At 38.5% G+C, this 12,217-nt stretch overlaps 1 long non-coding RNA gene across 3 annotated transcripts in view; it reads right to left on the bottom strand.

Annotated features, from left to right (window-relative positions):
- Positions 1-7,183: 7,183 nt before the first annotated feature.
- LOC140706528 (uncharacterized) overlaps positions 7,184-12,217 on the bottom strand; it is a 52,959-nt gene continuing 47,925 nt past the window's right edge. For 2 of the 3 annotated variants that reach the window (XR_012086185.2, XR_012086186.2), the window contains exon 3: positions 8,816-10,861. This is a non-coding gene — a long non-coding RNA (uncharacterized LOC140706528). Of the gene's footprint in view, positions 8,161-8,815; positions 10,862-12,217 lie in introns of those variants that run through there. The other variant, XR_012086187.2, reaches the window with a different exon arrangement.

Genomic DNA, 12,217 nt, shown 5'->3' on the forward strand with positions numbered 1-12,217 from the left:
TCCTGCACCTCCTAAGAACAAACCTCCCAAATGTATGTATGTATGTATGTATGTATGTATGTATGTATGTATGTATGTATGTATGTATGTATGTACAGTGGTGCCTCGCTTAACGAGCGCACCGTTTAACGAAGAATCCGTATAGCGATCCCTTTTTGGGGATCCAAAATGGCCGCCGGACGCGAAAACATCGCTGGAGGGGTAAGTTTGGACGCTTATTGGAACGCATTAAACTAAGTTTAATGCGTTCCAATAGGCTTTCCTTGCCCGTACAGCGATGTTTTCGTATCGCTATACGGGGCACCACTGTATGTATGTATGTATGTATGTATGTATGTATGTATGTATGTATGTATGTATGTATGTATGTATGTATGTATGTATGTATGTATGTATGTATGTATGTATGTATTAAAAACTGCTGGAAAGCTCAAGGGTTTAGGTATCTGTATCTGTCTGTGGAGCCAGGGGTTGGGAGTTTGATTCCCCACAGTGCCTCCTTCATAAGGGCTGGACTTGATGATCCATAGGGTCCCTTCCAGCTCTGCAATTCAAAGATATGTATATATTTATTTATTGCATTTTCAACTATTTCCAAGGCCAGTACAATCCATGGCAAGTGCTATGGGCTAACTTTTCGTCCACATGCCTGCCAAATTTGCCTTATCCTGCATTTTTATACCCCTTTGCCAATTTAAAAAAATTGTATTCAATGCTTTTTCACCAGTGCTTCCTTAAAAAGAAATTAATTCCCATTAACTGAGACAAAAAGTGCATCCCTATGAAAAAGCATGAATTTCCACATGTTTGCTGAGGTGGCGTGAGCATTACAGCCTGGTACAGAACTTGGTCAGTAGAATAATGCTGGGAAGATTCTGAGAAACAAAATTTAAACCAAATTGTCAAATTGTTACATGTCAAATTGTTACCACCATGTCTCTCCATCCAGTTTCGATGGTGGTGGGAAACCAACCCTTTCTTCTTTTTTCACATTTAATTGGGCAGTAGGGCCCCCTTATCCATGAGATTAGTCTCTGCTGATTCACTTATCCACAGTCTGAAAATATGAAAAGAAAAATCCTAGAAATATATATTTCTAAAGATGAAGAACATTACTAAGACTGGCCACTAGAAACCATGTTATGTGTTCACTATTAACTACCTTTCTCAGCATCCACAGGAGGACTTGGAACTCATCCCCCACAGATATGGATGTCCTACTGTACAGTGAAATGTTTAGTGCCAAGACTCCATCTGCACCCACCATCTTTATTTCTTCATTTCTCATTATAACATCATTCCCCATAATTTGCCATCTCACTGCTTCTAGCAGTTTCTTTGGACTGGAGATGTGAAAACTCCTCACTAACCTCCTCATTCTTCTTGCAACACAAGACATTTCTTGACAAGAGATTATCAAGCCCTGTAAGACTTCTCACCTCCTATGCAAAACTGAGATTAAAATGCTTTAAAAAATCTATCAGAGTATCTGGAATTTGTGCAAACTGTCCCTGAGCAAAGACTGCGTATTTTTTTCTCTTTGGAAACACAGTGCACAGAGACAGCAAGCACATGATGAGTGGCTGATTGTTCAAAAAGATACAAACAACTCATCTGCTGCATCTGATCCTTAAATGCTTGTGAAAAACCCAGGAGCTATTGCACAATTTGTGCAAAAATCCTTCTTGCCTAGGAGAGAATTCTTATTGAGAGTGCCAGAAAACATCCTGCCTGTTCACAGTCAAGGAGCATAATGTTGTAGTTCATCATCTTCTCATATAACAAGACAAGCAAGGATTTATATCCCTATTTGGGAGGCCTTTAGCCTGTAGGGACCTGGATCTACGCCTCAAAATCTAGCCATAGCATATATGTTGTGAAATAATATTATTTCAGACAAAGGCAGTGCCTCCCAATCTTTTGGACAAAGTCACAGCTGTCTTCCTGAAATCATAACAAATAATTATATGAACAAATAATTAATAAACAAATAATACAGCAATGTTCCGTAACTAGCGTTGTTGTCTGTATGCAGAAGTATGCAAGTCTGCACTGCTGACTAGTAAACACAGTTTACAAGAACATGATGTGTTTATGAACCAGTTGAACTCCAATGTGTATATTGTTTTCTGTGCAAGCCTTACAAACAGAACAACTCTTTTTTTGAGAGGGCACGATGGCAGTTGCACTAGGGTTCCCTGACAAAAACAGAACAATGCACAGCATCACAAGTAAATGAGTCAAGAGGATCTCAAAGAATCAAAATGGATTCTAACTCAAAGAAAAGTTTGAGTCTGCTAGATCTGCCACAGCTACTAGCTCTGATGTCGGAGAAGGAATGCATGTATATGAATATTAGGTTTCTGGCATGGCTTTTCTCTCCCCCACCCTTCATTTTGGCTTCCACTCATATCTCGTTGTCTCTGGCTTAATTATTATTAAACCTAAAGACTTGGGGGTTTAGGCAACACTCCCTCACCTCTCAACTCTCTCCCCAGATAAGTTTGGCTGCCAAGATTAAAGCAATTAAGGAATCCTGAAACAGGGAACTATAAAATGTCTAAAGAGAACAAGCACTCATTAACAGCCAGCCATGACTTTCTGGGCCAGTACTCCTCACCTAATATAATACTGTGCAGTTTGGGGAGTTAATATTGTGATATTGGGCATTCTAATCCACAGCTGAAGGATGCGAGCCAAGATGACAAGCCAGCAAAGCAGTATTGTAATGGCTGGGAGGCCCAATCTGAGGGATCCTGCTGAAGTAGCCCTTGTTTTAAATAATAGCTCAGTGTTGCAGGCACCATTATAATTAGTCTTGGAAAAGAATCTGCATTCCTTCCAAATTTAGCCTGGAATTGTTTAAAGAAAATGAGTTATTTTGAGCAACAATGTAACTTTGTACTGAAGGCAAGCCTTTCTCGGCAACCATTCCTTTTTCAAATAGGATAACCCCCATTTTGGAGGCCTGCTAGCTGTGACTGGCTGAATGAATCACATGACATTATTTTGAATTTCTGATATGGGCACAGTGTACAGTGTATGAACCTGAATTTCATAATATAGCCAGCTACTCATATAATGAAATATGCAAGACGTTAGCCTGCCTATTGAATCAAACAGGGCATTTACCAACACTCCAAAATTCTGTTTTGTTTGTTTGTTCAGTCGTTTAGTCATGTCCGACTCTTCGTGACCCCATGGACCAGAGCACGCCAGGCCCTCCTATCTTCCACTGCCTCCCGGAGTTGTGTCAAATTTATGTTGGTTGCTTCGATGACACTGTCCAACCATCTCATCCTCGGTCGTCCCCTTCTCCTCTTGCCTTCACACTTTCCCAACATCAAAGTCTTTTCCAAGGAGTCTTCTCTTCTCATGAGATGGCCAAAGTACTGGAGCCTCAGCTTCAGGATCTGCCCTTCCAATGAGCACTCGGGGTTGATTTCCTTTAGAATTGATAGGTTTGTTCTCTTTGCAGTCCAGGGAACTCTCAAGAGTCTCCTCCAGCACCACAATTCAAAGGCATCAATTCTTCGGCGGTCAGCTTTCTTTATGGTCCATCTCTCACTTCCATACAACACTACAGGAAAAACCATAGCTTTGACTATTCGGACTTTGGTTGGCAAGGTGATGTCTCTGCTTTTTAAGATGCTGTCAAGGTTTGTCATTGCTTTCCTCCCAAGAAGCAGGCGTCTTTTAATTTCGGGGCTGCTGTCTCCATCTGCAGTGATCATGGAGCCCAAGAAAGTAAAATCTGTCACTGCCTCCATAATTCTGTTACTGGGAAAGAATCTTTTTGTACATTTTATTGAGTTCCAACTCATCTCTGTCACTTACTTACTTACTTACTTACTTACTTACTTACTTACTTACTTACTTACTTACTTACTTACTTACTTACTTACTTACTTACTTACTTACTTACTTACTTACTTACTTACTTACTTACTTACTTACTTACTTACTTACTTACTTACTTACTTACTTACTTCAATGCTGTTCTTCTCTCCAAGGAGATCCAGAACATCACACAACACAAAAGCAATAAATTTAGCCCACTAATAATAAAATAGTTCACATAAATGATAAAATGCAATAAAACCTAGCAAAACATTTTATATTGTACAGATTATGAACACTTCCTAGCACCTAAAACCCCTTTAAAAACCTGTCTTTCATCTCTTCCTGAATTCCTGCACAGAGGTCATATTTCCCAGGAATTCAGGAACAGAATTACATATCATAGGGTAGCAACATCTTTGTCAGATATATTCAAGCTGGACTACTTTGATGGTTGGCACCTTTAGAAGGGCAGTTCTGGATTACCTCAATTGGCATGGGGGCTCATATGGCTAGAGGCAGTCCAGTAAATATATGGCTCCCAAGCTGTGTAGGGCTTTAAAGGTAATAACCAATTTCTTGAACAGAACCCCAGAAAATTACTGGCAACCAATGCAGTTGACACAAAATAGACATCATATGATCATATGTGCTGTTCTGGATCTCTTTGGAGAGAAGAAAAGCATATAAACCAACTAATTAACAGACAGACAGACAGACAGACAGACAGACAGACAGACAGACAGACAGACAGACAGACAGACAGACAGACAAATAAAGTGACAGATATGAGTTGGAAGTCGATAAAATGAATTTCTATCTACTATGGACTTTCAACATTCACAAGAATGTTGAAATCTCTACTTCTTGAAATATTCAGAAAATGTTTTGGGGCTTGTAATTTCATTTAATAAATAGAATTTTGTTTTTCAGTCTGGGAAAAACGACATAAACAATAATTTTAATTTTATATCTAAATTTCACCTCTATACCCTCGTAACTATATTCTGTAACATATTGATACATAAGCTTTCAAACAATATTACATTAGTTACCTGATCTCAAAGTAAAGAATAATAATAATAGCCTTATTAATTCCTTGGATGTTCTAGTTCTAGAATGGGCAGATAGTGGATTTATGGGAGCTGCTTTGTTTTTTCACAAAATCAATACAATTCCCTAACTGGAGTTTTGTTGTTGTTGTTGTTTTTGTTGTTGTTGTTGTTGTTGTTGTTGTTGCTGCTGCTGCTGCTGCTGCTGCTGCTGCTGCTGCTGTTGCTGTTGCTGCTGTTATCCTGTCTTTCCAGTAAAAGATAGTACTCAGTGCAGTTTACAAACTTCTTTAAAGGATAAAACAAATAACACCACATTTAGTTGAAAAGTCATGTAACCAACCTCACTTTAAAACCATTAAAATCAAGTAAATATGTTGAAATCAATTAAAAGCAACAAAGTTTAAAATTAAAAACAACACAGTGGAGGAGGTCATTGCATTTTGCATGCAGTGTCTACTGCATTTGGCTTACAGTGTCCACAGCTTTTTGAGGAAAATAAAAAACTGACGAAGGAAATCAAGTGGTCGAAGGTCATATAGGATGATTGGGCAGAAGACTCTGATAGGCTTCTTTCCCTGAGCATGATGGAATACTGGTTTCATCTTCTTCAATGTTTATATCACCTTCATTTTGCTGAGCATGGTGGATGTCTGCATCATCCCATGATCTTTGCTCTATCATCAAAGATTCTTCCTTTTCTTCACTTCAAGAGCTCAACTCACGCTTGGCAACAGAAAATCCTCAACAGGCAGTTGAATAGATCTCATTTTCCTCAGAAACCTGGACCACTATTCATGGTTCCTCTTTCTCTTTTACCTCTGTCTTCATGTCTGGAAACTCTTAGTGAAAACCTGGAAAGATTGTGCTTTCCTCAGATCCCTGATGATCCAATACACATGATTTTTCCTGCTCATCTTCCTTCATTGTCCCATCCTTTGCTATTATAACAGGATACTTTCTTCCCTTGACAAGTCAAGCACCTCCACAGGATTCCCTTCTTTTTTACTATATTTTATGCCTAATACCTTCAGCTCCTTATTTTAGTCTTCTGTGACAATGGCCTTGAGTCAGTTCTGTCCTTAGAGGGTCTTGCTTTCTTTAGGTAATCTTTAGGGCTAATTTAAAACAACTCCTGGGATGTATGGTGAAGGCTAGTAGGCAAGAACTGAGGCTCTTTCTATTGCTCTCAAGAGTGTAGGCTGTTTTTGTAGTATCTCAGATAGATGCTTCTACTTGAATATATACATAACATGAGATTCCATTCATAAGGCTATTTCTAATCTAATTCTTTGAATGTTATCCAGGAGTAAGAGATGTCACACAGCAAGAAGGAAAAGGAGTATAGGTTGGTGTGGGTGAATGTTTTCACCCTTCATTCTCTCTTCTTTTCAACACAGAATAGGTACATGGATGCTCTCTGATTAACATGCAAAACACAAGCCACAAATAGCTTCATAAATAAATTATAAACTACAGCTGCAGCTTTATTTACCTATGGACTTATGGAATGTGGGATTCTGATTAAATCATAATGTTTAAAAGTCTGTGGTGCTTAACAACAGTAAGTCTCCACATGGAAGGTTGGGTTCCTTCAAGAATTATGGGGAAGTTCCTTAAGACTGGACGGCCTCATTCCAAACTACAGTACCTCTCTCCACAGCGAGGAAGGGACCAAATGCAAAACCAACTAACTCTTGAACAGCTGAGAGAGTTTCAAGGCCAAACTATATATGGCATTAATCAGGCTTCTGCTTTTTTAAGTGCAATAGATAGCCATTTTTATTCTGAAGGAAAAAACAGATACAGGGTCCAATTTTGTATGAAAGGACTGTATTAATTTCTAATCAATATCATTCACTCGGTATCTAAATCTGTTTTAAAATTAATAATAAAGGAAACAGAGATCTTGAAGCTGCCCATGAAAAGTTAGCAGCTGGACAAAAGACAGAACAGGTACACAAATCACCTGAATATAGTTAAACCCACTATCTGAATATAGTTAAACAACAAGAACAAGAACAAGAACAACAAGAACAAGAACAAGAACAAGAACAAGAACAACAATAATAAGGATAATAAGGATAATAAGGATAATAAGGATAATAATAATAATAATAATAATAATAATAATAATAATAATAATAATAATAATAATAATAATAATAATAATAATAATAATTATTATTATTATTATTATTATTATTATTATTATTATTATTATTATTATTATTATTATTATTATTATTATTATTATTATTATTATTATTATTATTATTATTATTATTATTATTCTACATTTTTGTCTGTACAGTCTTAAATACAAATTATGTCCATTCTCTGTGTTGCTTTAATCTTCTTAGGGGTGGTGCATTTCCTCTTTGGGGGCAAAATGTAAGTGACTGGCATAACTAGGCAGTACCAAGAAGAGAGAAGTTATTGGTGGAATACCAATAGAGGGTGACAAACATGCACTTCTGTGACAATGCCCTTGAGTCACTTCAGTCCTTAGAGCGTCTTGGAGGGAACCCTAAATGCAAGATAGGTCAGGGAGAAAACTTAATTTTCTGTCAAACAGATGTCCTTCGCTACTTGAGAAGGCGTGGCTTTGGAGGAGGGGGACACTTCCTAACTACACAATCATTACTTTTTCCTGCAATCACTCCCTCCTTTTCAGAAACGGGAATAAAAATGACATTGTTCCTCGTAGTTCTTTAGCTATAAAGGAAGGCCATCCACAAGGGCCCCTCTATTTGGCTCTTCATTATATTTGCACACCACATGGCAGCAAGCTGTAGGTGCTTCTGTAATTGAGTCTATCCTGTTTTATCCTGGACAAGTTTCTCAAAATAATAAAAGTAAAGGGGTGTTATTGGATTTTTTGCCTTACCAGTCCTAAGTGATGGCTTATAATTCATCACAATAAATGCACCTGCACTGTGCCTGCATAACTGACACTCCTTCAGGCCCTGGGCAGAGGATATGCTGGCTCTCTACAAACCATGATCTGTAAAGTAAGGGCAAGAACCAAGAATATGTATGCTGCCTCAGAGAAAGGTCACCATAGGTTGGAAGCAATCTGACAACACATAACAATCCAGGGATGGAATGTTTCCTAATTCTTCACTGTCTCTTGCTCCCTGCCCCATTACAACCATATTCAGACATTCAAAATTAGTGATCATGAAGGGAGAAAACAGACTCACCAGCTCTATCCTTTCTAGTCACTGTCTTTTCCTACTGACTCCCTCGTGTTGTCAGGGGAGACCTGTAAGGAAATTAAATTCTTCAGAAACTATTGATTTACAATTCCAAACACCAGGAAATGGCCCAATATTGCTGTACAATATCATGCCGATACTGCCTGAAGGAAAGGAGATGCCAGGCTTTGCACAGTAAAGGGCAGCATGAATGTTGACACCAAGCAGTCAAGATGGTCTACAGGATACCCTCTCATGCTTACAATCCTTCACAAAGTGACACCAAGAAAAAGAAAACCCCAAAAGCTGACTCCTTTATTCATCAGTTAACCACTTCTCACCCACACACAAAGCAATTGTTAGGCCTCTTTTTCAACACGTATGAACATTTATAAACACAAGAGAATAGACTATCTTGACTGCTGCCATTGATGTCAACATTCAGGCTGGCCTTTTGTACTTGTTGCACCACTCCATTTTTAGCTGACTCAAAGCAGTTCCCTCACTGATTTCAGGGCCTAAACCTTTGTCAGGAGGGAAAGGACTAAGGTGGCATTTACTGGGGAGATGGAGATTAAAGTAGTTGCTCTAAGGATTCCCCACCCCCACCTCTGTCTTCATCTAGGAAAAGAAGAAGAAGAAAGCAGTAGATCTGTGTTGCCAACTCAGGTTTCACAGCTGAACACTCCCAAGATGCTAAATCTGCAATTCAGGGCCTGGAAGCTCTCTCCTGTTCATGAAGCGTAGCTTTAAAATGAAGGCAGCATGAAAAGTGCCAGCTGTCCAGGTACATGCTCTGGATTAGCCCAGCTGAGCAATACCTCCTCCATTGTTGCACTTCTGCAAGCTCAGAGGAATGATGAAAAGTGTCTAAATCCAAAGAGTCTGAGCTTTATTTGGGATGGTACTTTTTGTCCATTCCTTTATAACTTGACCAAATGTGTAAAGTTTTTTTAAAAATTGCTTTTTGATATGGTTTGCATTTATACTCACCATGCCAGCATCTGTTGCTTTTACAGAGTTCAGGATCAAGGGATGGGGAAGAGAAAAGAGGGCTGACTGTTTTCCATCATACTTCTTCCTCTGTCCCTTCCCCTCACCTTCTATCTCCTTTCCTCACCTTCATTCACTGGAAGGAATGTCTGGGGTGGAAAAACTCCTGCAAAATATGCTTTTCTTTTGGAACCATGATATCCCAAGGCAGGTTTTTATTCACTCAAATGTGCAATATAAACTATTTACTATAAAATATTAGCAGTGATAATTCTTCTGTACTGTATATGGGCCACAATCAATATTTAAATTATTGTTACAAACTTCACTTTGATATCCAAAGAGTCTGATTGTTTTTTAGCACTACAAAATTTGTGGTGTCTATTTTCACATGCACACCCTAGCTAACAAAAACAAAGATCCATGTGCTTGTTGGAGTTTTTACAACTTTGCATGCTGCCTATATTTTGTTTAACTGAGAGCGAACTTTCTAGACTGGGCTGACTGTCAATCTATCCAGCACTTACTGTACCAATCATTCCGTCCTGTCTCTGAATTCAGAGAGTCCACCACTCTGCTGGGTGGTTTTTTTATTTGTTTTGTTTGTTTGTGCTTTTTTTTTTTTTTTTGGTCTCTCTTAAGTCTGTTTAGGCAGTCAATCTGTTAGTTTGCTGTTGATATGTTCACCACTGTAAGTAATGAAACCATTTTATTCTTTCAGCTACAAATGTCTCAGAGTAACCTTAAGTTTCAGTTAATGAGAAAGGGGTGGACTCTGGCAAACTCATATAGCTATTCTCCTCTGTGAATCTCACTACTTTTACTGTATAGTACAAGGAATTTTACCAAACATTCAAAAATTCCGTAACTGTGCTTGCACAACAAAGGCTGAAGCAGTTAGTTCCTCCCACCCTCTTTCTCCTGAGTATTATGTGTTATCACAGTTTTGCTTATATGAATGAGATGTTTACAGTTTTGAAAGTTGGACTTCCAAATATGTGCTTTACCTGGGAATAGGGTCCATTAAAGATAGTCAGTTTACTTCTGAGTAAACATGCATAAGAGTCTATTATGTATTTCACCTAGGGATATATTTCCCTCACCCTCAAATGTGGGGTGCATAAGGAATAGATGAACAGATAAGATTACGTGCAATAGACCAAACCTAGCACTCGCTGTGTTTAAATCCAAGGAAAATATCCCAAGTGCTGCTAAATGGATGCAGCCGGGACAAAAAAGAGGGAGGAACGTCATTTTTACTATTTCATTTCTTTCCTTGGACTCTTTGTTTTTCTACTCCATTAAATCTGAAATCAATGGGAGGACACTGATCAATGTCAGCAACCGATCAGTAGTTGATTTGGGGGGTTCGGCAATGGCCAAAAAGAGCTGAGGTTCTACAGGCACTTCCAGCCCAGTGACATGGACTGCTTCCAACAGGGCTCTTTCCCACCAACCTCAGCACTGGGGTGTCACTATTAAAAAGGAAGCAGCCATGGAAGTTTCTGTTGGGCCAGGGAACTGAGAGTTAAAGTCAGATCTCCTCCTCAAAGAGAGACAATGACCTAGTATGGGATAGTACAGTGGTGCCCCACTTGACGACGATAATGCGTTCCAGCAAAATCGCTGTGTAGTGAAATTGTTGTCAAGTGAAAAAAAACCATTGGAATGCACTGAAAACCGGTCAATGCATTCCAATGGGGGAAATACCTCATCGTCCAGCGAAGATCCTCCATAGGGCGGCCATTTTCGATCCCTGTCTTGCGAAGAATCAGTCTGGAAAACAGTGGGGAGCTGATCAGCTGTTTTTAATCATTGTCAAGCGAAAAAACAGTTCCCGAAGCAGGGACCAAATCATCATTAAACAAAAATCGCCTATTGGAACCATCGTTTTGCAATCGCTATAGTGATCGCAAAAAGGCATCATAAAGCGATTTTGTCGTCAAGCGGGGTCATCGTCAAGTGGGGCACCACTGTATATAGACACAGCTCCATCAAAAGGGCTCCAAGATTGCACTAAAAATCTCACAAATAAAACAATTTTAATTTCTAAATTATTAAAGTTGCATTTTATGTATTGAAAGTGATAAAATAAGCTTTACCATGATAATTTCATTCCTTTCTCCCAAAAACAACACCACACTGTGGTTTTCATGCTTTAATGATTTTGATATCTGGGTCAGTTTGGGTGTGTGTGGTAATTATGGTTTTGTATTGTCAAGTACATTAGTGAAAATTTATGAATTTCAGTCTGTGATCACACTGAAAGCACAAGTACAGTCTTACTTGTGCCTTACAGCAATTGTGCCTTACAGCGCAAGTACAGTCACCTGTACTGCAGTCGCTCCAACATCCCAAACTGGACATATTGTGTTTTCTCCGTCTGCCACCATGTCCCCTTCCTCAGTAGGCTTTTGCAGGAAAAGAAATGCAAGCCAAAATTTATTTCCACTTGTGGTGATTAACTAGCTATCTAATTTAGAGTTGGGAGAATATCTCATTCTGCCTAGCATGCACATTTTTGCATGTGATTTTCCAAACAGAATATATTTCTTCTTCTTCTTCTTCTTCTTCTTCTTCTTCTTCTTCTTCTTCTTCTTCTTCTTCTTCTTCTTCTTCTTCTTCTTCTTCTTCTTCTTCTTCTTCTTCTTCTTCTTCTTCTTCTTCTTCCTCCTCCTCCTCCTCCTCCTCCTCCTCCTCCTCCTTCCAATCCACACATTGTTGTTTGACCTTCCCTAAGAATGCTATTTTAAAACAAAATTGAATTTTGGTTTGTGTATTGATTTGAAATTGCATTTTTAAAAATGCTAATTGACCTAATTTTGCCCCTTCTGCACTCTAATATACTCAAAACACTTTTTATGATTTTTTTCTGCCTGCTGTCTAGAGAACCAACATTACCAAAACACTTTTGCATAAGTGGACCATTCATGTACAGATTATTTTTACAGATGTTTTTCTGTGTTGTTTCCTCCTTATTTTAAACAGTCCACAAAGGTTTTTTTTTGAACATTTACAGGATCCTTAAATATCCTTTTCTTTCCTACCTATTCCTAATTAAGATGAGCTTTAAAGAAATGTTTTAGTTGTATTTTTATAATATTATTTTTACATAAAGCAGTCATTCAGCAG

Source organism: Pogona vitticeps, chromosome 4, assembly GCF_051106095.1.
Source record: "Pogona vitticeps strain Pit_001003342236 chromosome 4, PviZW2.1, whole genome shotgun sequence".
Lineage (NCBI taxonomy): Eukaryota > Metazoa > Chordata > Lepidosauria > Squamata > Agamidae > Pogona > Pogona vitticeps.